Source organism: Bombina bombina, chromosome 4 (assembly GCF_027579735.1).
Source record: "Bombina bombina isolate aBomBom1 chromosome 4, aBomBom1.pri, whole genome shotgun sequence".
Lineage (NCBI taxonomy): Eukaryota > Metazoa > Chordata > Amphibia > Anura > Bombinatoridae > Bombina > Bombina bombina.
In genome coordinates, this window is record NC_069502.1 from 600,975,428 (window position 1) to 601,000,430 (window position 25,003).

Below are 25,003 nucleotides of genomic sequence, written 5' to 3' on the forward strand. Positions count from 1 at the left end.
ACGGCACACCGGGTCTGTCCCACTCCTTATTAATAATTTTTGTAAACCTTTTAGGTATAGGAAAAATGTCAGTACACACCGTCACTGCATAGTATTTATCCAGTCTACACAATTTCTCTGGCACTGCAATTGTGTCACAGTCATTCAGAGCAGCTAAAACCTCTCCAAGCAACACCCAGAGGTTCTCAAGCTTAAATTTAAAAGTAGACATATCTGAATCAGGTTTCCCCGAGTCAGAGACGTCACCCACAGACTGAAGCTCTCCTTCCTCAGCTTCTGCATATTGTGACGCAGTATCAGACATGGGCCTTAAAACATCTGCACGCTCTGTATTACGCCTAACCCCAGAGCTATCGCGCTTGCCTCTATATTCAGGCAGTCTGGCTAATACCGCTGACAGGGTATTATCCATGATCGCCGCCATGTCTTGTAAAGTAATCGCTATGGGCGTCTTTGATGTACTTGGCGCCATTCTAGCGTGAGTCCCTTGAGCGGGAGTCAAAGAATCTGATACGTGGGGGGAGTTAGTCGGCATAACTTCCCCCTCGTCAGAATCTTCTGGTGATATTTCTTTTAAAGATGAAGGCTGATCTTTATTATTTAAAGTGAAATCCATACATTTAGTACACATTCTCCTATGGGGTTCCACCATGGCTTTTAAACATAATGCACAAAGAGGTTCCTCTATGTCAGACATGTTTATACAGACTAGCAATGAGACTAGCAAGCTTGGAAAACACTTTAAATCAAGTTAACAAGCAAATATAAAAAACGTTACTGTGCCTTTAAGAGAAACAAATTTTGTCAAAATTTGAAATAACAGTGAAAAAAGGCAGTTAAACTAACGAAATTTTTACAGTGTATGTAACAAGGTAGCAGAGTATTGCACCCACTTGCAAATGGATGATTAACCCCTTAATGCAAAAAACGGATTGGCAAATGAAAAACAAAGTTTTTTGATAGTCACAATAAACTGCCACAGCTCAACTGTGACTTTACCTTCCTCAATAAACGACTTTTAAAGCCTTTTGAGCCCATCAGAGATGTCCTATACCATGCAGGAAACTGCTGAGGGAAGCTGGATGTCTCTGTCTGTAATTTTAAGTGCGCAACAAAGCGCTAAAATAGGCCCCTCCCACTCTTACTAATACAGTGGAAAGCCTCAGGAAACTGTTTCTAGGCAAAAATCAAGCCAGCCATGTGGAAAACACTAAGCCCCAATAAGTTTTATCACCAAAGCATATATAAAAACGATTAAACATGCCAGCAAACGTTTTATATTGCATAATTACAGGGAGTGCAGAAGTATTAGGCAAATGAGTATTTTGACCACATCATCCTCTTTATGCATGTTGTCTTACTCCAAGCTGTATAGGCTCGAAAGCCTACTACCAATTAAGCATATTAGGTGATGTGCATCTCTGTAATGAGAAGGGGTGTGGTCTAATGACATCAACACCCTATATCAGGTGTGCATAATTATTAGGCAACTTCCTTTCCTTTGGCAAAATGGGTCAAAAGAAGGACTTGACAGGCTCAGAAAAGTCAAAAATAGTGAGATAGCTTGCAGAGGGATGCAGCACTCTTAAAATTGCAAAGCTTCTGAAGCGTGATCATCAAACAATCAAGCGTTTTATTCAAAATAGTCAACAAGGTCGCAAGAAGCGTGTGGAAAAACCAAGGCGCAAAATAACTGCCCATGAACTGAGAAAAGTCAAGCGTGCAGCTGCCAAGATGCCACTTGCCACCAGTTTGGCCATATTTCAGAGCTGCAACATCACTGGAGTGCCCAAAAGCACAAGGTGTGCAATACTCAGAGACATGGCCAAGGTAAGAAAGGCTGAAAGACGACCACCACTGAACAAGACACACAAGCTGAAACGTCAAGACTGGGCCAAGAAATATCTCAAGACTGATTTTTCTAAGGTTTTATGGACTGATGAAATGAGAGTGAGTCTTGATGGGCCAGATTGATGGGCCAGATGGATGGGCCCGTGGCTGGATTGGTAAAGGGCAGAGAGCTCCAGTCCGACTCAGACGCCAGCAAGGTGGAGGTGGAGTACTGGTTTGGGCTGGTATCATCAAAGATGAGCTTGTGGGGCCTTTTCGGGTTGAGGATGGAGTCAAGCTCAACTCCCAGTCCTACTGCCAGTTTCTGGAAGACACCTTCTTCAAGCAGTGGTACAAGAAGAAGTCTGCATCCTTCAAGAAAAACATGATTTTCATGCAGGACAATGCTCCATCACACGCGTCCAAGTACTCCACAGCGTGGCTGGCAAGAAAGGGTATAAAAGAAGAAAATCTAATGACATGGCCTCCTTGTTCACCTGATCTGAACCCCATTGAGAACCTGTGGTCCATCATCAAATGTGAGATTTACAAGGAGGGAAAACAGTACACCTCTCTGAACAGTGTCTGGGAGGCTGTGGTTGCTGCTGCACGCAATGTTGATGGTGAACAGATCAAAACACTGACAGAATACATGGATGGCAGGCTTTTGAGTGTCCTTGCAAAGAAAGGTGGCTATATTGGTCACTGATTTGTTTTTGTTTTGTTTTTGAATATCAGAAATGTATATTTGTGAATGTTGAGATGTTATATTGGTTTCACTGGTAGAAATAAATAATTGAAATGGGTATATATTTGTTTTTTGTTAAGTTGCCTAATAATTATGCACAGTAATAGTCACCTGCACACACAGATATCCCCCTAAAATAGCTATAACTAAAAACAAACTAAAAACTACTTCCAAAACTATTCAGCTTTGATATTAATGAGTTTTTTGGGTTCATTGAGAACATGGTTGTTGTTCAATAATAAAATTAATCCTCAAAAAGACAACTTGCCTAATAATTCTGCACTCCCTGTATAAGAGTCTATAGCTCTCACAGTAAGCCTGTTACTAGTCGTTATTAAATCACTGTATTTAGGCTTAACTTACATTAATCCGGTATCAGCAGCATTTTCTAGCAATTCCATCCCTAGAAAAACTTAAAACTGCACACACCTTATTGCAGGGTAACCTGCATGCTATTCTCCCTCTGAAGTTACCTCACCCCTCAGACATATGTGAGAACAGCAGTGGATCTTAGTTACTTCTGCTAAGATCATAGAAAATGCAGGCAGATTCTTCTAAATGCTGCCTGAGAGAAAATAGTACAACTCCGGTACTATTTAAAAACAATAAACTCTTGATTGAAGAAAAAACTAACTATATTACACCACTTTCCTCTTACTACCTCCTTCTATGTTGAGGGTTGCAAGAGAATGACTGGATATGGCAGTTAGGGGAGGAGCTATATAACAGCTCTGCTGTGGGTGATCCTCTTGCAACTTCCTGTTGGGAAGGAGAATATCCCACAAGTAATGGATGATCCGTGGACTGGATACACTTAACAAGAGAAAGAGAGGGGGGAGAGAGAGCAAAAGAGAGGGGGGAGAGAGAGCAAAAGAGAGGGGGGAGAGAGAGCAAAAACATAATTTATGTAAGAACTTACCTGATAAATTCATTTCTTTCATATTAGCAAGAGTCCATGAGCTAGTGACGTATGGGATATACATTCCTACCAGGAGGGGCAAAGTTTCCCAAACCTCAAAATGCCTATAAATACACCCCTCACCACACCCACAATTCAGTTTAACGAATAGCCAAGAAGTGGGGTGATAAAAAAGTGCGAAAGCATATAAAATAAGGAATTGGAATAATTGTGCTTTATACAAAAATCATAACCACCCCAAAAAAAGGGCGGGCCTCATGGACTCTTGCTAATATGAAAGAAATGAATTTATCAGGTAAGTTCTTACATAAATTATGTTTTCTTTCATGTAATTAGCAAGAGTCCATGAGCTAGTGACGTATGGGATAATGATTACCCAAGATGTGGATCTTTCCACGCAAGAGTCACTAGAGAGGGAGGGATAAAATAAAGACAGCCAATTCCTGCTGAAAATAATCCACACCCAAAATAAAGTTTAATTAAAAACATAAGCAGAAGATTCAAACTGAAACCGCTGCCTGAAGTACTTTTCTACCAAAAACTGCTTCAGAAGAAGAAAATACATCAAAATGGTAGAATTTAGTAAAAGTATGCAAAGAGGACCAAGTTGCTGCTTTGCAAATCTGATCAATCGAAGCTTCATTCCTAAACGCCCAGGAAGTAGAAACTGACCTAGTAGAATGAGCTGTAATCCTTTGAGGCGGAGTTTTACCCGACTCAACATAGGTAAGATGAATTAAAGATTTCAACCAAGATGCCAAAGAAATAGCAGAAGCTTTCTGGCCTTTTCTAGAACCGGAAAAGATAACAAATAAACTAGAAGTCTTTCGGAAAGACTTAGTAGCTTCAACATAATATTTCAAAGCTCTAACAACATCCAAAGGATGCAATGATTTCTCCTTAGAATTCTTAGGATTAGGACATAATGAAGGAACCACAATTTCTCTACTAATGTTGTTAGAATTCACAACTTTAGGTAAAAATTCAAAAGAAGTTCGCAACACTGCCTTATCCTGATGAAAAATCAGAAAAGGAGACTCACAAGAAAGAGCAGATAATTCAGAAATTCTTCTGGCAGAAGAGATTGCCAAAAGGAACAAAACTTTCCAAGAAAGTAATTTAATGTCCAATGAATGCATAGGTTCAAACGGAGGAGCTTGAAGAGCCCCCAGAACCAAATTCAAACTCCAAGGAGGAGAAATTGACTTAATGACAGGTTTTATACGAAACAAAGCTTGTACAAAACAATGAATATCAGGAAGATTAGCAATCTTTCTGTGAAAAAGAACAGAAAGAGCAGAGATTTGTCCTTTCAAAGAACTTGCGGATAAACCTTTATCTAAACCATCCTGAAGAAACTGTAAAATTCTCGGAATTCTAAAAGAATGCCAAGAAAAATGATGAGAAATACACCAAGAAATATAAGTCTTCCAGACTCTATAATATATCTCTCTGGATACAGATTTACGAGCCTGTAACATAGTATTAATCACAGAGTCAGAGAAACCTCTTTGACCAAGAATCAAGCGTTCCATCTCCATACCTTTAAATTTAAGGATTTGAGATCCTGATGGAAAAAAGGACCTTGCGACAGAAGGTCTGGTCGTAGCGGAAGAGTCCACGGATGGCAAGAGGCCATCCGGACAAGATCCGCATACCAAAACCTGTGAGGCCATGCCGGAGCTACCAGCAGAACAAACGAGCATTCCTTCAGAATCTTGGAGATTACTCTTGGAAGAAGAACTAGAGGCGGAAAGATATAAGCAGGATGATACTTCCAAGGAAGTGATAATGCATCCACTGCTTCCGCCTGAGGATCCCGGGATCTGGACAGATACCTGGGAAGTTTCTTGTTTAGATGAGACGCCATCAGATCTATTTCTGGAAGCTCCCACATTTGAACAATCTGAAGAAATACCTCTGGGTGAAGAGACCATTCGCCCGGATGCAACGTTTGGCGACTGAGATAATCCGCTTCCCAATTGTCTATACCTGGGATATGAACCGCAGATATTAGACAGGAGCTGGATTCCGCCCAAACCAGAATTCGAGATACTTCTTTCATAGCCAGAGGACTGTGAGTCCCTCCTTGATGATTGATGTATGCCACAGTAGTGACATTGTCTGTCTGAAAACAAATGAACGATTCTCTCTTCAGAAGAGGCCAAAACTGAAGAGCTCTGAAAATTGCACGGAGTTCCAAAATATTGATCGGTAATCTCACCTCCTGAGATTCCCAAACTCCTTGTGCTGTCAGAGATCCCCACACAGCTCCCCAACCTGTGAGACTTGCATCTGTTGAAATTACAGTCCAGGTCGGAAGCACAAAAGAAGCCCCCTGAATTAAACGATGGTGATCTGTCCACCACGTTAGAGAGTGTCGTACAATCGGTTTTAAAGATATTAATTGAGATATCTTTGTGTAATCCTTGCACCATTGATTCAGCATACAGAGCTGAAGAGGTCGCATGTGAAAACGAGCAAAGGGGATCGCGTCCGATGCAGCAGTCATAAGACCTAGAATTTCCATGCATAAGGCTACCGAAGGGAATGATTGTGACTGAAGGTTTCGACAAGCCGAAATCAATTTTAGACATCTCTTGTCTGTTAAAGACAAAGTCATGGACACTGAATCTATCTGGAAACCCAGGAAGGTTACCCTTGTCTGAGGAATCAATGAACTTTTTGGTGAATTGATCCTCCAACCATGATCTTGAAGAAACAACACAAGTTGATTCGTATGAGATTCTGCTAAATGTAAAGACTGAGCAAGTACCAAGATATCGTCCAAATAAGGAAATACCACAATACCCTGTTCTCTGATTACAGACAGAAGGGCACCGAGAACCTTTGTAAAAATTCTTGGAGCTGTAGCTAGGCCAAACGGCAGAGCCACAAACTGGTAATGCTTGTCCAGAAAAGAGAATCTCAGGAACTGATAATGATCTGGATGAATCGGAATATGCAGATATGCATCCTGTAAATCTATTGTGGACATATAATGCCCTTGCTGAACAAAAGGCAAGATAGTCCTTACAGTTACCATTTTGAATGTTGGTATCCTTACATAACGATTCAATATTTTTAGATCCAGAACTGGTCTGAAGGAATTCTCCTTCTTTGGTACAATGAAGAGATTTGAATAAAACCCCATCCCCTGTTCCAGAACTGGAACTGGTATAATTACTCCAGCCAACTCTAGATCTGAAACACAATTCAGAAATGCTTGAGCTTTCACTGGATTTACTGGGACACGGGAAAGAAAAAATCTCTTTGCAGGAGGTCTCATCTTGAAACCAATTCTGTACCCTTCTGAAACAATGTTCTGAATCCAAAGATTGTGAACAGAATTGATCCAAATTTCTTTGAAAAAACATAACCTTGGCTTGGATTTATTCCAGACTGGAGATGGTTTCCAAACTGAAACTGCTCCTGAGGATGAAGGATCAGGCTTTTGTTCTTTGTTGAAACGAAAGGAACGAAAACGATTATTAGCCCTGTTTTTACCCTTAGATTTTTTATCCTGTGGTAAAAAAGTTCCTTTCCCACCAGTAACAGTTGAGATAATGGAATCCAACTGAGAACCAAATAATTTGTTACCCTGGAAAGAAATGGAAAGTAGAGTTGATTTAGAAGCCATATCAGCATTCCAAGTTTTAAGCCATAAAGCTCTTCTAGCTAGAATAGCTAGAGACATAAACCTGACATCAACTCTGATAATATCAAAGATGGCATCACAGATAAAATTATTAGCATGCTGAAGAAGAAGAAGAATATTATGAGAATCATGATCTGTTACTTGTTGCGCTAAAGTCTCTAACCAAAAAGTTGAAGCTGCAGCAACATCAGCCAATGATATAGCAGGTCTAAGAAGATTACCTGAACACAGATAAGCTTTTCTTAGAAAGGATTCAATTTTCCTATCTAAAGGATCTTTAAACGAAGTACCATCCGACGTAGGAATAGTAGTACGTTTAGCAAGGGTAGAAATAGCCCCATCAACTTTAGGGATTTTGTCCCAAAATTCTAATCTGTCAGACGGCACAGGATATAATTGCTTAAAACGTTTAGAAGGAGTAAATGAATTACCCAATTTATCCCATTCTCTGGAAATTACTTCAGAAATAGCATTAGGAACAGGAAAAACTTCTGGAATAACCACAGGAGATTTAAATACCTTATCTAAACGTTTAGAATTAGTATCAAGAGGACCAGAATCCTCTATTTCTAAAGCAATTAGTACTTCTTTAAGTAAAGAACGAATAAATTCCATTTTAAATAAATATGAAGATTTATCAGCATCAATCTCTGAGACAGAATCCTCTGAACCAGAAGAGTCATCAGAATCAGAATGATGATGTTCATTTAAAAATTCATCTGTAGAGAGAGAAGTTTTAAAAGATTTTTTATGTTTACTAGAAGGAGAAATAACAGACATAGCCTTCTTGATGGATTCAGAAACAAAATCTCTTATGTTATCAGGAACATTCTGCACCTTAGATGTTGAAGGAACTGCAACAGGCAATGGTACATTACTAAAGGAAATATTATCTGCTTTAACAAGTTTGTCATGACAATTAATACAAACAACAGCCGGAGGAATAGCTACCAAAAGTTTACAGCAGATACACTTAGCTTTGGTAGTTCCAGCACTAGACAGCGATTTTCCTGAAGTATCTTCTGACTCAGATGCAACGTGAGACATCTTGCAATATGTAAGAGAAAAAACAACATATAAAGCAAAATTGATCAAATTCCTTAAATGACAGTTTCAGGAATGGGAAAAAATGCCAATAAACAAGCTTCTAGTAACCAGAAGCAAAGAAAAAATGAGACTGAAATAATGTGGAGACAAAAGCGACACCCATATTTTTTTGGCGCCAAATAAGACGCCCACATTATTTGGCGCCAAAAATGACGCCACATCCGGAACGCCGACATTTTTGGCGCAAAAGGACGTCAAAAAATGACGCAACTTCCGGCGACACGTATGACGCCGGAAACAGAAAAGACTTTTTTGCGCCAAAAAAGTCCGCGCCAAGAATGACGCAATAAAATGAAGCATTTTCAGCCCCCGCGAGCCTAACAGCCCACAGGGAAAAAAAAGAGTCAAATTTTAAGGTAAGAAAAAAATTGATTCAAATGCATTATCCCAAGTATGAAACTAACTGTCTGAAAATAAGGAATGTTGAACATCCTGAGTCAAGGCAAATAAATGTTTGAATACATATATTTAGAACTTTATAAATAAAGTGCCCAACCATAGCTTAGAGTGTCACAGAAAATAAGATTTACTTACCCCAGGACACTCATCTACATGTTTGTAGAAAGCCAAACCAGTACTGAAACGAAAATCAGCAGAGGTAATGGTATATAAATAAGAGTATATCGTCGATCTGAAAAGGGAGGTAAGAGATGAATCTCTACGACCGATAACAGAGAACCTATGAAATAGACCCCGTAGAAGGAGATCACTGCATTCAAATAGGCAATACTCTCCTCACATCCCTCTGACATTCACTGCACGCTGAGAGGAAAACCGGGCTCCAACTTGCTGCGGAGCGCATATCAACGTAGAATCTAGCACAAACTTACTTCACCACCTCCATAGGAAGCAAAGTTTGTAAAACTGAATTGTGGGTGTGGTGAGGGGTGTATTTATAGGCATTTTGAGGTTTGGGAAACTTTGCCCCTCCTGGTAGGAATGTATATCCCATACGTCACTAGTTCATGGACTATTGCTAATTACATGAAAGAGAGGGGGGAGAGAGCGCAAAAGAAAGGGGGGAGAGAGCGCAAAAGAGAGGGGGGAGAGAGAGAGAGCGCAAAAGAGAGCAAGAGAGCGCAAAAGAGAGGGGGAGATAGCAAAAGAGAGGGGGAGAAAGAGCAAAAGAGAGAGAGAGCTAAAGAGAGGGGGGAGAGAGAGAGCTAAAGAGAGGGGGGAGAGAGAGAGCTAAAGAGAGGGGGGAGAGAGAGAGCAAAAGAGAGGGGGAGAGAGAGAGAGCAAAAGAGAGGGGGGAAGAGAGAGAGCAAAAGAGAGGGGGGAGAGAGAGCAAAAGAGAGGGGGGAGAGAGCAAAAGAGAGGGGGGAGAGAGAGCAAAAGAGAGGGGGAGAGAAAGCAATAGAGAGGGGGAGAGAGAGCAAACGAGAGGGAGGATAGAGCAAAAGAGAGGTGGAGCAAGAGAGCGCAAAAGAGAGGGGGGAGGGAGAGAGCAAGAGAGGGAGGGAGAGAGCAAAAGAGAGGGGGAAAGAGAGCAAAAGAGAGGGGAAGAGAGAGCAAAAGAGAGGGGGGAGAGAGAGCAAAAGAGAGGGGGGGAGAGAGAGCAAAAGAGAGGGGGGAGGGAGAGCAAAAGAGAGGGGGGAGGGAGAGCAAAAGAGAGGGGGGAGGGAGAGCAAAAGAGAGGGGGGAGGGAGAGCAAAAGAGAGGGGGGGAGGGAGAGCAAAAGAGAGGGGGGAGAGAGAGCAAAAGAGAGGGAGGAGAGAGCAATATAAAGGGAGAGGAAGAGCAAAAGAGAGGGGGGGAGAGAGAGCAAAAGAGAGGGGGGAGAGAGCAAAAGAGAGTGGGTAGAGAGAGCAAGAGAGAGGTGGAGCAAAATAACGCAAGAGAGAGGTGGAGCAAAAGAGAGCAAAAGAGAAGGGGAGAGAGCACAGGAGAGAGGGGGGAGAGAGATAGCGCAAAATAGAAGGAGGGGAGAAAGTGCAAAATAGAGGGAGGAGAGATAGCGCAAAAGAGAGGGGGAGAGAGAGCGCAAAAGAGAGGGGGAGAGAGAGCGCAAAAGAGAGGGGGAGAGAGAGCGCAATAGAGAGGGGGAGAGAGCGTGCAAAAGAGAGGGGGAGAGAGAGTGCAAAAGAGAGGGGGAGAGAGAGCGCAAAAGAGAGGGGGAGAGAGAGCGCAAAAGAGAGGGGGAGAGAGAGTGCAATAGAGAGGGGGAGAGAGAGTGCAATAGAGAGGGGGAGAGAGCGTGCAAAAGAGAGGGGGAGAGAGAGTGCAAAAGAGAGGGGGGAGGGAGAGCAAAAGAGAGGTGGGGGAGGGAGAGCAAAAGAGAGGTGGAGCGAGAGAGTGCAAAAGAGAGGGGGAGGGAGAGAGAGCAAGAGGTGGGACCGATGTACTGCAAAAAATGGCCCGTGTGAACTGGCTTTAGGACTAGTTAAGTATAAAAAAATAAGAGTTGTGTAAATTTATATTACAATGTTTTATAACATTTAGTATTAATTTATTTCTATAGAACATTTTTCCAAAATCAAGTCATGTTCCAAGCTAACAATATAGAAAAATATTCAACATTTCAACCACTGGTTTTTTTTTGAGAACCAGGCAGTGGCGTCACTAGGGTTGGTGTCACCCGGTGCGGTAAGTCATGGTGTCACCCCCCCCCCCAGAAAGCAGACCAACACAAAAACACAGGCAAACACACATACAAACACTCAGACACACTTAAAAACATACTCAGGTGCACACACAAACACTCTGAAACACACTCAGACACATACACAAAAACACACACAAAAACACTGAGACACACAAAAACTCAGACACACACCTACAAAATAACATAATTTATGTAAGAACTTACCTGATAAATTAATTTCTTTCATATTAGCAAGAGTCCATGAGCTAGTGACGTATGGGATATACATTCCTACCAGGAGGGGCAAAGTTTACCAAACCTCAAAATGCCTATAAATACACCCCTCACCACACCCACAAATCAGTTTAATGAATAGCCAAGAAGTGGGGTGATAAGAAAAAAGTGCGAAGCATAAATATAAGGAATTGGAATAATTGTGCTTTATACAAAAAAATCATAACCACCACAAAAAAAGGGTGGGCCTCATGGACTCTTGCTAATATGAAAGAAATGAATTTATCAGGTAGGTTCTTACATAAATTATGTTTTCTTTCATGTAATTAGCAAGATTCCATGAGCTAGTGACGTATGGGATAATGACTACCACGCAATAGTCACTAGAAAGGGAGGGATAAAATAAAGACAGCCAATTCCGCTGAAAAAAATCCACACCCAAAAATAAAGTTTAAATCTTATAAAGAAAAAAAACTGAAAATATAAGCAGAAGATTCAAACTGAAACAGCTGCCTGAAGTACTTTTCTACCAAAGACAGCTTCAGAAGAAGAAAACACATCAAAATGGTAGAATTTAGTAAAAGTATGCAAAGAAGACCAAGTTGCTGCTTTGCAAATCTGATCAACCGAAGCTTCATTCCTAAACGCCCAGGAAGTAGAAACTGACCTAGTAGAATGAGCTGTAATCCTTTGAGGCGGAGTTTTACCTGACTCTACATAAGCATGATGAATTAAAGATTTCAACCAAGATGCCAAAGAAATGGCAGAGGCCTTCTGACCTTTCCTAGAACCAGAAAAGATAACAAACAGACTAGAAGTCTTTCGGAAATTCTTAGTAGCTTCAACATAATATTTCAAAGCTCTAACTACATCCAAAGAATGCAATGATTTCTCCTTAGAATTCTTAGGATTAGGACATAATGAAGGAACCACAATTTCTCTACTAATGTTGTTGGAATTCACAACCTTAGGTAAAAATTTAAAAGAAGTTCGCAACACCGCCTTATCCTGGTGAAAAATCAGAAAAGGAGACTCACAAGAAAGAGCAGATAATTCAGAAACTCTTCTGGCAGAAGAGATGGCCAAAAGGAACAAAACTTTCCAAGAAAGTAATTTAATGTCCAATGAATGCATAGGTTCAAACGGAGGAGCTTGAAGAGCCCTCAGAACCAAATTCAAACTCCAAGGAGGAGAAATTGACTTAATGACAGGTTTTATACGAACCAAAGCTTGTACAAAACAATGAATATCAGGAAGATTAGCAATCTTTCTGTGAAAAAGAACAGAAAGAGCAGAGATTTGTCCTTTCAAGGAACTTGCAGACAAACCTTTATCCAAACCATCCTGAAGAAACTGTAAAATTCTCGGAATTCTAAAAGAATGCCAGGAAAAATGATGAGAAAGACACCAAGAAATATAAGTCTTCCAGACTCTATAATATATCTCCCTAGATACAGATTTACGAGCCTGTAACATAGTATTAATCACAGAGTCAGAGAAACCTCTTTGACTAAGAATCAAGCGTTCAATCTCCATACCTTTAAATTTGAGGATTTGAGATCCTGATGGAAAAAAGGACCTTGCGTCAGAAGGTCTGGCCTTAACGGAAGAGTCCACGGTTGGCAAGAGGCCATCCGGACAAGATCCGCATACCAAAACCTATGAGGCCATGCTGGAGCTACCAGCAGAACAAACGAGCATTCCTTCAGAATCTTGGAGATTACTCTTGGAAGAAGAACTAGAGGCGGAAAGATATAGGCAGGATGATACTTCCAAGGAAGTGACAATGCATCCACTGCTACCGCTTGAGGATCCCTGGATCTGGACAGATACCTGGGAAGTTTCTTGTTTAGATGAGAGGCCATCAAATCTATTTCTGGAAGTCCCAACATTTGAACAATCTGAAGAAATACCTCTGGGTGAAGAGACCATTCGCCCGGATGTAACGTTTGGTGACTGAGATAATCCGCTTCCCAATTGTCTATACCTGGGATATGAACCGCAGAAACTAGACAGGAGCTGGATTCCGCCCATACCAGAATTCGAGATACTTCTTTCATAGCCAGAGGACTGTGAGTCCCTCCTTGATGATTGATGTATGCCACAGTTGTGACATTGTCTGTCTGAAAACAAATGAACGATTCTCTCTTTAGAAGAGGCCAAGACTGAAGAGCTCTGAAAATTGCACGGAGTTCCAAAATATTGATCAGTAATCTCACCTCCTGAGATTCCCAAACCCCTTGTGCTGTCAGAGACCCCCACACAGCTCCCCAACCTGTGAGACTTGCATCTGTTGAAATTACAGTCCAGGTCGGAAGAACAAAAGAAGCCCCCTGAACTAAACGATGGTGATCTGTCCACCACGTCAGAGAGTGTCGTACAATCGGTTTTAAAGATATTAATTGAGATATCTTTGTGTAATCCCTGCACCACTGGTTCAGCATACAGAGCTGAAGAGGCCGCATGTGAAAACGAGCAAAGGGGATCGCGTCCGATGCAGCAGTCATAAGACCTAGAATTTCCATGCATAAGGCTACCGAAGGGAATGATTGTGACTGAAGGTTTCGACAAGCTGATATCAATTTTAGACGTCTCTTGTATGTCAACGATAGAGTCATGGACACTAAATCTATCTGGAAACCTAAAAAGGTTACCTGTGTCTGAGGAATCAATGAACTTTTTGGTAAATTGATCCTCCAACCATGATGTTGAAGAAACAACACAAGTCGATTCGTATGAGATTCTGCTAAATGTGAAGACTGAGCAAGTACCAAGATATCGTCCAAATAAGGAAATACCACAATACCCTGTTCTCTGATTACAGACAGAAGGGCACCGAGAGCCTTCGTAAAAATTCTTGGAGCTGTAGCTAGGCCAAACGGCAGAGCCACAAACTGGTAATGCTTGTCTAGGAAAGAGAATCTCAGAAACTGATAGTGATCTGGATGAATCGGAATATGCAGATATGCATCTGGTAAATCTATTGTAGACATATAATGCCCTTGCTGAACAAAAGGCAGGATAGTCCTTACAGTTACCATTTTGAATGTTGGTATCCTTACATAACGATTCAATATTTTTAGATCCAGAACTGGTCTGAAGGAATTAATTACTCCAGCCAACTCTAGATCTGAAACACATTTCAGAAATGCTTGAGCCTTCGCTGGGTTTACTGGGACACGGGAAAGAAAAAATCTCTTTGCAGGAGGCCTTATCTTGAAGCCAATTCTGTACCCTTCTGAAACAATGTTCTGAATCCAAAGATTGTGAACGGAATTGATCCAAATTTCTTTGAAAAAACGTAATCTGCCCCCTACCAGCTGAGCTGGAATGAGGGCCGCACCTTCATGTGAACTTAGGAGCTGGCTTTGATTTTCTAAAAGGCTTGGATTTATTCCAGACTGGAGATGGTTTCCAAACTGATACCGCTCCTGAGGATGAAGGATCAGATTTTTGTTCCTTGTTGTGACGAAAGGAACGAAAACGATTATTAGACCTAAATTTACCTTTAGATTTTTTATCCTGTGGTAAAAAAGTCCCTTTCCCTCCAGTAACAGTTGAGATAATAGAATCCAACTGAGAACCAAACAATTTATTACCCTGGAAAGAAAGGGAAAGCAGAGTAGACTTAGAAGACATATCAGCATTCCAAGTTTTAAGCCATAAAGCTCTTCTAGCTAAAATAGCTAGAGACATATACCTGACATCAACTCTAATGATATCAAAGATGGCATCACAAATAAAATTATTAGCATGTTGAAGAAGAATAATAATGCTATGAGAATTATGATCTGTTACTTGTTGCGCTAAAGCTTCTAACCAAAAAGTTGAAGCTGCAGCAACATCCGCTAAAGATATAGCAGGTCTAAGAAGATTACCTGAACACAAGTAAGCTTTTCTTAGAAAGGATTCAATTTTCCTATCTAAAGGATCCTTAAAGGAAGTACCATCTGCCGTAGGAATAGTAGTACGCTTAGCAAGAGTAGAGACAGCCCCATCAACCTTAGGGATTTTGTCCCAAAACTCTAATCTGTCAGATGGCACAGGATATAATTGCTTAAAACGTTTAGAAGGAGTAAATGAATTACCCAAATTATTCCATTCCCTGGAAATTACTTCAGAAATAGCACCAGGGACAGGAAAAACTTCTGGAATAACTACAGGAGATTTAAAAACCTTATCTAAACGTTTAGATTTAGTATCAAGAGGACCAGAATCCTCAATTTCTAATGCAATTAGGACTTCTTTAAGTAAAGAACAAATAAATTCCATTTTAAATAAATATGAAGATTTATCAGCATCAACCTCTGAGACAGAATCCTCTGAACCAGAAGAAACATTATCAGAATCAGAATGATGATGTTCATTTAAAAATTCATCTGAAAAATGAGAAGTTTTAAAAGACTTTTTACGTTTACTAGAAGGAGGAATAACAGACATAGCCTTCTTAATGGATTTAGAAACAAAATCTCTTATGTTATCAGGAACACTCTGAGTATTAGATGTTGACGGAACAGCAACAGGTAATGTAACAGTACTAAAGGAAATATTATCTGCATTAACAAGTTTGTCATGACAAACAGTACAAACAACAGCTGGAGGAACAGATACCACAAGTTTACAGCAGATACACTTAGCTTTGGTAGCTCCAGCACCAGGCAGCGATTTTCCAGAAGTATCTTCTGACTCAGTTTCAACGTGGGACATCTTGCAATATGTAATAGAAAAAACAACATATAAAGCAAAATTGATCAAATTCCTTAAATGACAGTTTCAGGAATGGGAAAAAATGCCAGTGAACAAGCTTCTAGCAACCAGAAGCAATAAAAAATGAGACTTAAATAATGTGGAGACAATAGTGACGCCCATATTTTTTAGTGCCAAAAATGACGCCCACATTATTTGGCGCCTAAATGCTTTTGGCGCCAAAAATGACGCCACATCCGGAACGCCGACACTTTTGGTGCAAAAGAACGTCAAAAATGACGCAATTTCCGGCGACACGTATGACGCCGGAAACAGAAAAAAAAAAAAATTTGCGCCAAAAAAGTCTGCGCCAAGAATGACGCAATAAAATGAAGCATTTTCAGCCCCCGCGAGCCTAACAGCCCATAGGAAAAAAGTCAAATTTTAAGGTAAGAAAAAAATTGATTTATTCATATGCATTATCCCAAATATGAAACTGACTGTCTGAAATAAGGAATGTTGAACATCCTGAGTCAAGGCAAATAAATGTTTGAATACATATATTTAGAACTTTATAAAAAAGTGCCCAACCATAGCTTAGAGTGTCACAGAAAATAAGACTTACTTACCCCAGGACACTCATCTACATGTTGTAGAAAGCCAAACCAGTACTGAAACGAAAATCAGCAGAGGTAATGGTATATAAATAAGAGTATATCGTCGATCTGAAAAGGGAGGTAAGAGATGAATCTCTACGACCGATAACAGAGAACCTATGAAATAGACCCCGTAGAAGGAGATCATTGAATTCAAATAGGCAATACTCCCCTCACATCCCTCTGACATTCACTGCCCGCTGAGAGGAAAACCGGGCTCCAACCTGCTGCGGAGCGCATATCAACGTAGAATCTAGCACAAACTTACTTCACCACCTCCATAGGAGGCAAAGTTTGTAAAACTGATTTGTGGGTGTGGTGAGGGGTGTATTTATAGGCATTTTGAGGTTTGGGAAACTTTGCCCCTCCTGGTAGGAATGTATATCCCATACGTCACTAGCTCATGGACTCTTGCTAATTACATGAAAGAAATGTAAACTGCACTGCATTAATTATGAAGCTCATGCCTAGAGCTGCTCCCTGGCTCAGCAGAACATCAAATGAAAGATAAACAGAGCACTCTAAAATAAATCACTGAAGAAAAGGTTTAGGCGCACAAACTATGAAAATTCTGCTCTCTGACTCTGTTCCAAGTCTGTCAGTGCACAGCCCTGGGCCGCATGTCACTGAGCAGTGAGCACAGATAGGCAGGCAGGTTTAGGCTAGCAGCGCAACTTTGCAAGCCCCATGGCACACCCACAACATTCATAGTGAAATTGGGCAGGGGAGGAGCAAAGTGCAAACAAGCAAAAGCAGCCGGGAAAACTAAGGGGCAAAAAAATTGTGTGTCTACAACTTCCCCAGTCCCACTAATGTTCACAAATGCCAGCCTCTAATAAAATAATCTATGCATCTCAACATTGTATTTTTTTGAATTTCAATAAAATTTAAAAAAAAAATTTTTTTTTTTTTTTTTTGGTGTCACCCCCTGGAGAGTGTCACCCAGGTGCGGCCCGCACCCCCCGCACCCCCTAGTGATGCCACTGGAACCAGGTGTTAAAAGTTGGGCTAATTTAGCAGGAGGTGTTCTTGCTTTTGAACCTACCTACTGTCGGTTTATTAAAGGGACACTGAACACAAATTGTTTCTTTCATGATTCAGATAGAGCATGAAATTTTAAGCAACTTTCTAATTTACTCCTATTATCAATTTTTCTTCATTCTCTTGCTATCTTTATTTTAAAAGCAGGAATGTAAATCTTAGCAGCCAGCCCATTTTAGGTTCAGCACCATGGATAGCGCTTGCTTATTGGAGGCTTACATTTACCCACCAATAAGCAAGCATAAGCCAGGTTCTCAACCAAAAATGGGCCGGCTTCTATGCATCACATTCCTGCTTTTTAAATAAAGATAGTAAGAGAACAAAGAAAAATGGTTAATAGGAGTAAATTAGAAAGTTGCTTAAAATTGCATGCTCTATCTGAATCATGAAAGAAAAAAATTGGGTTTAGTGGCCCTTTAATTTAATGAAACAAAATACATAGTATATTTAATTAAAGAGACATAAAACCAAAATTTCTTCTTTAATGGTTCAGATAGAGCATGCCATTTTAAACCACTTTCTAATTTACTTCTGTTATCAAGTGTTCTTCATTCTTTTGTTATCTTTTGTTAAAAAGCAGGGATGTAAGCTCAGAAGCGTGCACATGTCTGGAACACTATGAGGCAGCAGTTTTGCAAAAAAAATTCCATTTGCAAGAGCACTAGATGGCAGCACTCTCTCCTGTCATGCAGTGCTCCAGACACCTACCTAGGTATCTCTTAAAGGGACAGTCTAGGCCAAATAATGTATTACCTTGGAAAGAAAGAGATAGCAATCTAGACTTAAAAGTCATATCAGTATTCCAAGATTTAAAGGGACAGTAAAGTCACAAAAAATCTTTCATGATTCAGATAGAGCATGTAATTTTAAACAATTTTCCACTTTACTTTTATCACCAATTTTGCTTTGTTCTTGTGGTATTCTTAGTTGAAAGCTTAACCTAGGAGGTTCATATGCTAATTTCTTAGACCTTGAAGGCCACCTCTTTTCAGAATGCATTTTAACAGTTTTTCATCACTAGAGGGTGTTAGTTCACGTATTTCATATAGATAACACTGTGCTTGTGAAGTTATCTGGGAGCAGGCACTGATTGGCTAGACTGCAAGTCTGTCAAAAGAACTGAAATAAAGGGGCAGTTTGCAGAGGCTTAGATACAAGATAATCACAGAGGTTAAAAGTATATTAATATAACTGTGTTGGTTATGCAAAACTGGGGAATGGGTAATAAAGGGATTATCTATCTTTTAAAACAAAAATTCTGGTGTAGACTGTCCCTTTAAACAAAGAATACTATGGGAACAAAGCAAATTTGATAACAGAAGTACATTGTAAACTTATTTTTTTTTAACATTGTACTCTGTCTAAATCACAACAGAAACTGTTTGGATTTCATATCCCTTTAAATGTAATTGTGAGTGGTTTTATATTGGTGAGATAAACGGTATACTTAAAGGGACATGAAACCCAATTTTTTTTTTACATGATTTAGAAAGAGCATGCAATTTTAAACATCTTTCTCATTTACTTCTATTATCTAATTTGTGTCAATCTCTAGATGTACTTTGCTGAAAAGCATATCTAGATAGGCTCAGTAGCTGCCGATTGGTTGCTGCACATAGATGCCTTGTGTGATTGGTTCACCCATGTGCATTGCTATTTCTTCAATAAAGGATATCTAAAGAATAAAGCAAATTAGATAATAGAAGCAAATTGGAATGTTGTTTAAAATTGTATTCTCTACTTAAATCATGAGAAAAAAAAATGTTTTGGGTTTAGTGTCCCTTTAATGAGTGGATCCATTCCCACACTATCTCCATTAGAAAAGGCTCAGTTAATGAGATATTAGACTATTAAAAATCAACAACTTCAGTAAACATGAGAGGACTTGAAGGAAGATGAACAAAACATCTGTTTCTCAGAGCCTGATGATGTAAAGCTCACAGATTTGGAGGGCTTATCTAACAAGTCTTGTCAGAACTGTAAAGTTCCTCAAAGAACTTTATAATATCTGGCTCAGATCTGTGTATCTAGCTCTGCATGAACTGGCTGTGAAGTAGAGACACATACATTGTAATATTAGCCTTTGTGTGATTTCTCTCCATGCCTGTGGGATTTTGATCATCAGGCCCTCAGTTTTAAACCTCAAATATATCCAAAGTTAAAACAAATACAAATCCATTTTCACACATAAATGTACTAGGATGGCAAAAGCCGGTTCCAAATAAATAAATAAATGACAACCACTTCTTAGGTGTTACATATACCAGGTAAATAACACAGTTCACAAACATGTGATCCATGGTTGAAAATTATATAGTTTACTAGTCAGGGGAGAAAAGCTACTAGATTAGAGGGAAAAGGAACAAATCTTTTTTAATGGTAAAAGATATGAAAAAAGCAATTTTTTTGTTACTCATCCGCTGCAATTTCTTACTCGTCTAGAACTGGCTGAAATTTCTAGCCCTGCATATAACCCATACTTCTGCCATTTAATACATGAGCGCCTGTTATCAAGAAGTAATAGCCCTTTGTAAGATCAAGTATAATTACAGTTATAATACAGCATAACAATACCTGCTGTGTATAACAATACATCTCCATTATGCTGTGAGGCCAAACACCTAGCTATAACCTGTGTGGTACCTGATGTCACACATTACAATAGTTAAATCCACACGGGGCATCAACAACGCTTTAACAACCATGTAACTTTTTTGTTACTTTAGGCACAAATCAATGAACTAGAGATTTCTGTCTTCATGACTTTTATGGAACATAGGAAGCAGCTGTACAGAATTATTTCTAAAAGCCGTTTTGTATTAAATGAAGAACTGTATCACCGTTTTTTGCTTTAGCATCATGGCGTGTAAGTAAATTAATTGCTACTGCTTTTGTTAGGATTTTCTGTTATGTTGTGCTACAAACACATATTTTCTCTCCCCTTCCCTTGCTTGTTTTATCTTATAATGGCTTATTTAAGGTTTGCACTCGAAAAACACAAGGCACCCCTATTGACAATGTGATCTACAGACTACAGGAGAAAAAAGTATGTGGCTACATTTGTTTGTTCATTCTCGTCTACAGAGATACTCAGGAAATAGCACATATTCTCTTTTCTGTGATTTATTTTAGGACAGAATGTTGTTTGAACTAATTATTACACTGTCATAATAAACACTCTATGTCTATGTGTGTGCAGTACTCCTCTCAAACGTATTGTTGTTTTTAAGAATTTATTTAAAATTCTCTCAGTTGTCTTCCGTCTCAGAATGCCTTTATCTACTTGTAAGGCCAATATAAAAAAGTGTGAATGTCCATCGTGCCAGTCATTTAAGGGAAAGAAAGGACAAAATTGAAATGTGCATGGGTGCACTTCAGATTTAAATAGAATAGTTTTTACAATATACTTCCATTAGCAAAAATGTTTCTAGTAAAAGTTACTATTTTTCAACGACATATGCAAATATGCTGTGAGTACCTCGTGCACCAGCTTTCAAATACCACCCCTTTTCATAAAGTCAGTGTTGGATTGTGTGACACAGTATGACAAGTCTTCACTGATGCAATACACTCTCTCTGAGCTGGCATGGTGTTTGAATCCTGATACTCTAGTCACGCATTACTTAAGTGCGTATTCCGATAAAACAGTAATAACTGTAATAAATGGAAGTATACTACAAGTGCTTCTTTTTACAATTGAAATCAAGCTGAATTAGCAGCTTTTTAGGCATGTGGTGCAGGCTTGCATGGGTGAATTTGCAAACACAAATTTAAAGGGACACTCAGGTTTTATTAAATTTTCATGATTCAGATACAGCATGTCATTTTAAACAACTTTCCAATTTACTTCCATTAAAAAAAATGTGCACAGTCTTTTATATTTACACTTTTTTGAGTCACCAGCTCCGACTGAGCATGTACAAGAACTCAGACTATACGTATATGCATTTGTGATTGGCTGATTGCTATCACATGGTACAGGGGGAGTGGAAATATACATAACTTTGAAATGTGTTGGAAAAGAATCTAGTACTCATTTGAAATTTAGAGTAAATGCTATTGTATTGTCTTGTTATCTTGCATTTGTTGATTACGCAAATCTACTTTGTTTACTGGTCCTTTAAGCAGCAGTCTTTGATTCTTCTTCTCTCAAACTCACTCATTTATGGTTATTAAAAGGCCCTGCTCTTGTACAACTGGAAACACTAGAAAGCTGTTGTGCAATCCTACATTTCACCACACAATGCTGCCTCCCAAGTGGCGAATGCGACCGGACCTCCTTTCTGCAGTTTAATAAATGCTCCCACAGACTTACAAAAACAGTGAATATCAAGAGCAGGTAGTTGACTTGCATAAATATCTAACAGAAGTCTAGTTAAATTAGCCTGTAGTGACATGAGCCCTCAACTTAAAGGGGCAGTAAACCTTAAAAATAATGTTATATAATTCTGCACATAGTGCAGAATGATATAACATTATCTTAGCGCAAACATCATAAAATATGGCTGCAATACTTTAATGTATAAAGTCTAGTTTTTCAGACCGCCGCTCCTTGCTCTGCTGAGTGGGTCTGTTTTTTTTCTTAAGCGCATCTGGGCAGCCGTCTACTCACAACCGGCCCGATCGCGCCTTTAAACTCAATGTAGCTCGCTCCTGCTACCAGACCAGAACGGGTGTGAGCTACATTGAGTTTAAGGGCGTGATCTTTACTATATTGGCACTTTTATAGTCACGGTTTTGAACTTTTTGAAACTAAACATGCCTGAATTTAAAAAGCTATAGCAATAAGGGTAATTTTGATTAAAATGTATATATCTCGATGCACTGGAGGTCTCTTGAACTGATATTAAGCTAACATTCTAATGCAAAATGTGATCATCTAACTATAGTGACCTAAGCAGAGCTAAATTTCAAAAAGGGGATCCCCCTCTTTCAAACAAGGGCATGGGGGGGGGGGCATTGATATACTTTTGATGTTGAGATAAGGCTTTCCTTGGGTCCCTACTGAAATAAACAGGATCACTGTTTATATGGTGATCAACTGGGTATATTGTAATAAATAAGAACCCTTGTATTTTCTTCAAACAAGGGGTCTTAAGGGTCTTTTTGCCTTTTTGATGAGCTGCTATAGGCACCTAGGGTCTCCCTCTCCACAAAAAAACACATTAATAATAAAATAGGATCCCGGGAATCATTATTTCCTACATATTTCAAGCCCAGACTTGAGGGAACCACATTTAGCATCAGATCGCCTCCCTTAAACACAAAAAAACAAAATGTAGGATATTGATCAATTAAAATAAATCCTAAAAATCAGAAGATAAAATGTATTATTTTTGTCACTATGTTTTATCTTGCAATTCATGCAGAAGATTGGTAGGTAAAAAATATCACACCAAACAAATAATAGTTTTTCACAAAATTATAATTATCCAGAGTTGTGGCTTAACTCATTTTAACAATACATGTATGTTTCTACTACTGTCCATACTTAATCAGCATAGAAAAATAAACTAATCCTTCATAGAACTTCATTAAAAAAATAACCAATTTTTATATTCCCCCAGTTCTCCCATTCAGTTAGCGCATGACATTTTTAGCAACTTTCTAATTTACTCCAATAATCAATTTTTCTTCATTCTCTTGGAATCTTTATTTGAAAAATCAGGAATGTAAGCTTAGGAACCTGGCCATTTTTGGTTCAGCACGATGGGTAGTGCTTGCTGATTGGTGGCTACATTTAGCCATAAAAAAACTATAAGAAGAAATATGAATTTCTTTCAAAATGCCTCTAATAGTATATAACAAAAAAATGCAATAGGTTAAGTTTTCAAAAAAATCAAACAACCTAGAAGACAAAATGTGTCATTAAAAAGTGTAACATTCACAGACTTTCAAAAAGAAGGAGAAACAATGATAAGAACCAAACACATGGCATATGAGGATAAGACTAATCCAGAGAGAGAAAAAAAGCCTCTCTTCTGGTTGGCTAACAAACAGTAAACAAAAAAAACAAAAAAATAGAGGATGTCTCCACACTTTGTCATTTGTTCAAATCAAGCAACATATAGTTTTAACAATGAAAACATGTATACATAGCATTAAATATGCCTGGGGAACTAACTAGACTCGAAAATCCAATAAATAGCAAAGCACTTATTAAAACATGTGAAATATGGCCACCCACTTTTCAAAATCATGTGTTATGTAGCACTTTTGCTGCTGTTGTTTATGGCAGCTATTAACCCCTTCAGGTAGGACGCATCCATCCAAGTTTGGATGGCAAACAAAAAAGGAAAAAGGAAGCACATGATTGCAGTGATTGGCTCCTGGGGGACTGCCTGCGTTTGTACACAGAAGGGAGCAGGATGCTGCAAAAGGTCCGGCACCATGCATTTAAGCCCATTGCTTTAAGGATGGCAGGGCTGTCTCCACACAAATCTAACCCTAAACACATGTAAAAAGTCCTCAAGTTCATTGCTAAAGACCTTGATTTTCTAATGTAGCTAAATGTGGTCAGTAGTGTTGACGCTGAAAGGAACAATTTAACTATCCAGTGCTGGATAGTACAGAACAGGGATGGACAAAGCCCCAAAACATTGGGGCCATAGATCAATACTGAAGATGCCTTAAGGGCCGCTCATAAATTTATGTCTTATAAACAAATAATATATTTCCTACACATATCCAGTGGCACAGGGCCAGGTTTAGCTAAGGCTGCAGGGTACCCTCTGTATGCTGTTCTTACCTCAAGAGGGCTTTTTTGAGTTGTGGTCAGCCAAAAGCATGTTTTTTTGTATCAATTTTTCCTTGTGCCATTGTTAGTTCTGCTTTTTCCTAGGGGTCATGAAAACTAGTTCAGAGGGCCGCATGTAGCCCTTGGGCTACCACTTAGCCATCCCTGATATGAAGCAAGGGACTGGGTAGATTCAGCATTGCTAAGTTGGGAGGGGTCTTGGGAAGAAGGCTGAGTAGCTGCAGTTTTAGATGCAAGATACACCAGGAGCAAAACAGGGTTATAATTTTATTGTGTCCCTTTAAAAGCGACAAGGAATTCACAACAACAAGCAAACAATGCGCCACCCAGGGAGGAAGCAAGGGATTCTTCTGTCAATAGCCCACAGCGAGCCTGGTTTCGTCTGTCACTTGAGTTCACCTATGTTGTCCTACAAGTCCATAAAGGTGGCATAGATTATTTGCATTTATTTTTGAATTAGTAACAAAATACGCATTGACCAGCACTCAAGTGGGGATGTTTTTGAATCTGCTTGAAGATGTTACTTTAAGTCCATATTAAAAATCTTAGAGCGTATTATTCATATAACGTGAGAAAACTGGTGTGCAAAGTTTATGGAGAAAGATGGAAAAAGGGAGGGGGATGACAGCTACATTTTCTGTGAAGTTCTAACACCTTTTTTCATTTATCTGTATTTGTAACACTACATTGTTTCATAAATGATAAAGTCATCAGAAGTCAGGCCAATATTACTCTGAGGCAAATGTATAGCAGGAGACAAAGACATCTAAGTTATGCTTAAAG

General features: G+C 39.3%; 1 protein-coding gene across 2 annotated transcripts in view; it reads right to left on the reverse strand.

Annotated features, from left to right (window-relative positions):
• Positions 1-25,003, reverse strand: part of HACE1 (HECT domain and ankyrin repeat containing E3 ubiquitin protein ligase 1) — a 338,264-nt gene that overhangs the window by 49,915 nt on the left and 263,346 nt on the right. The gene's annotated exons all lie outside the window — the stretch shown is intronic.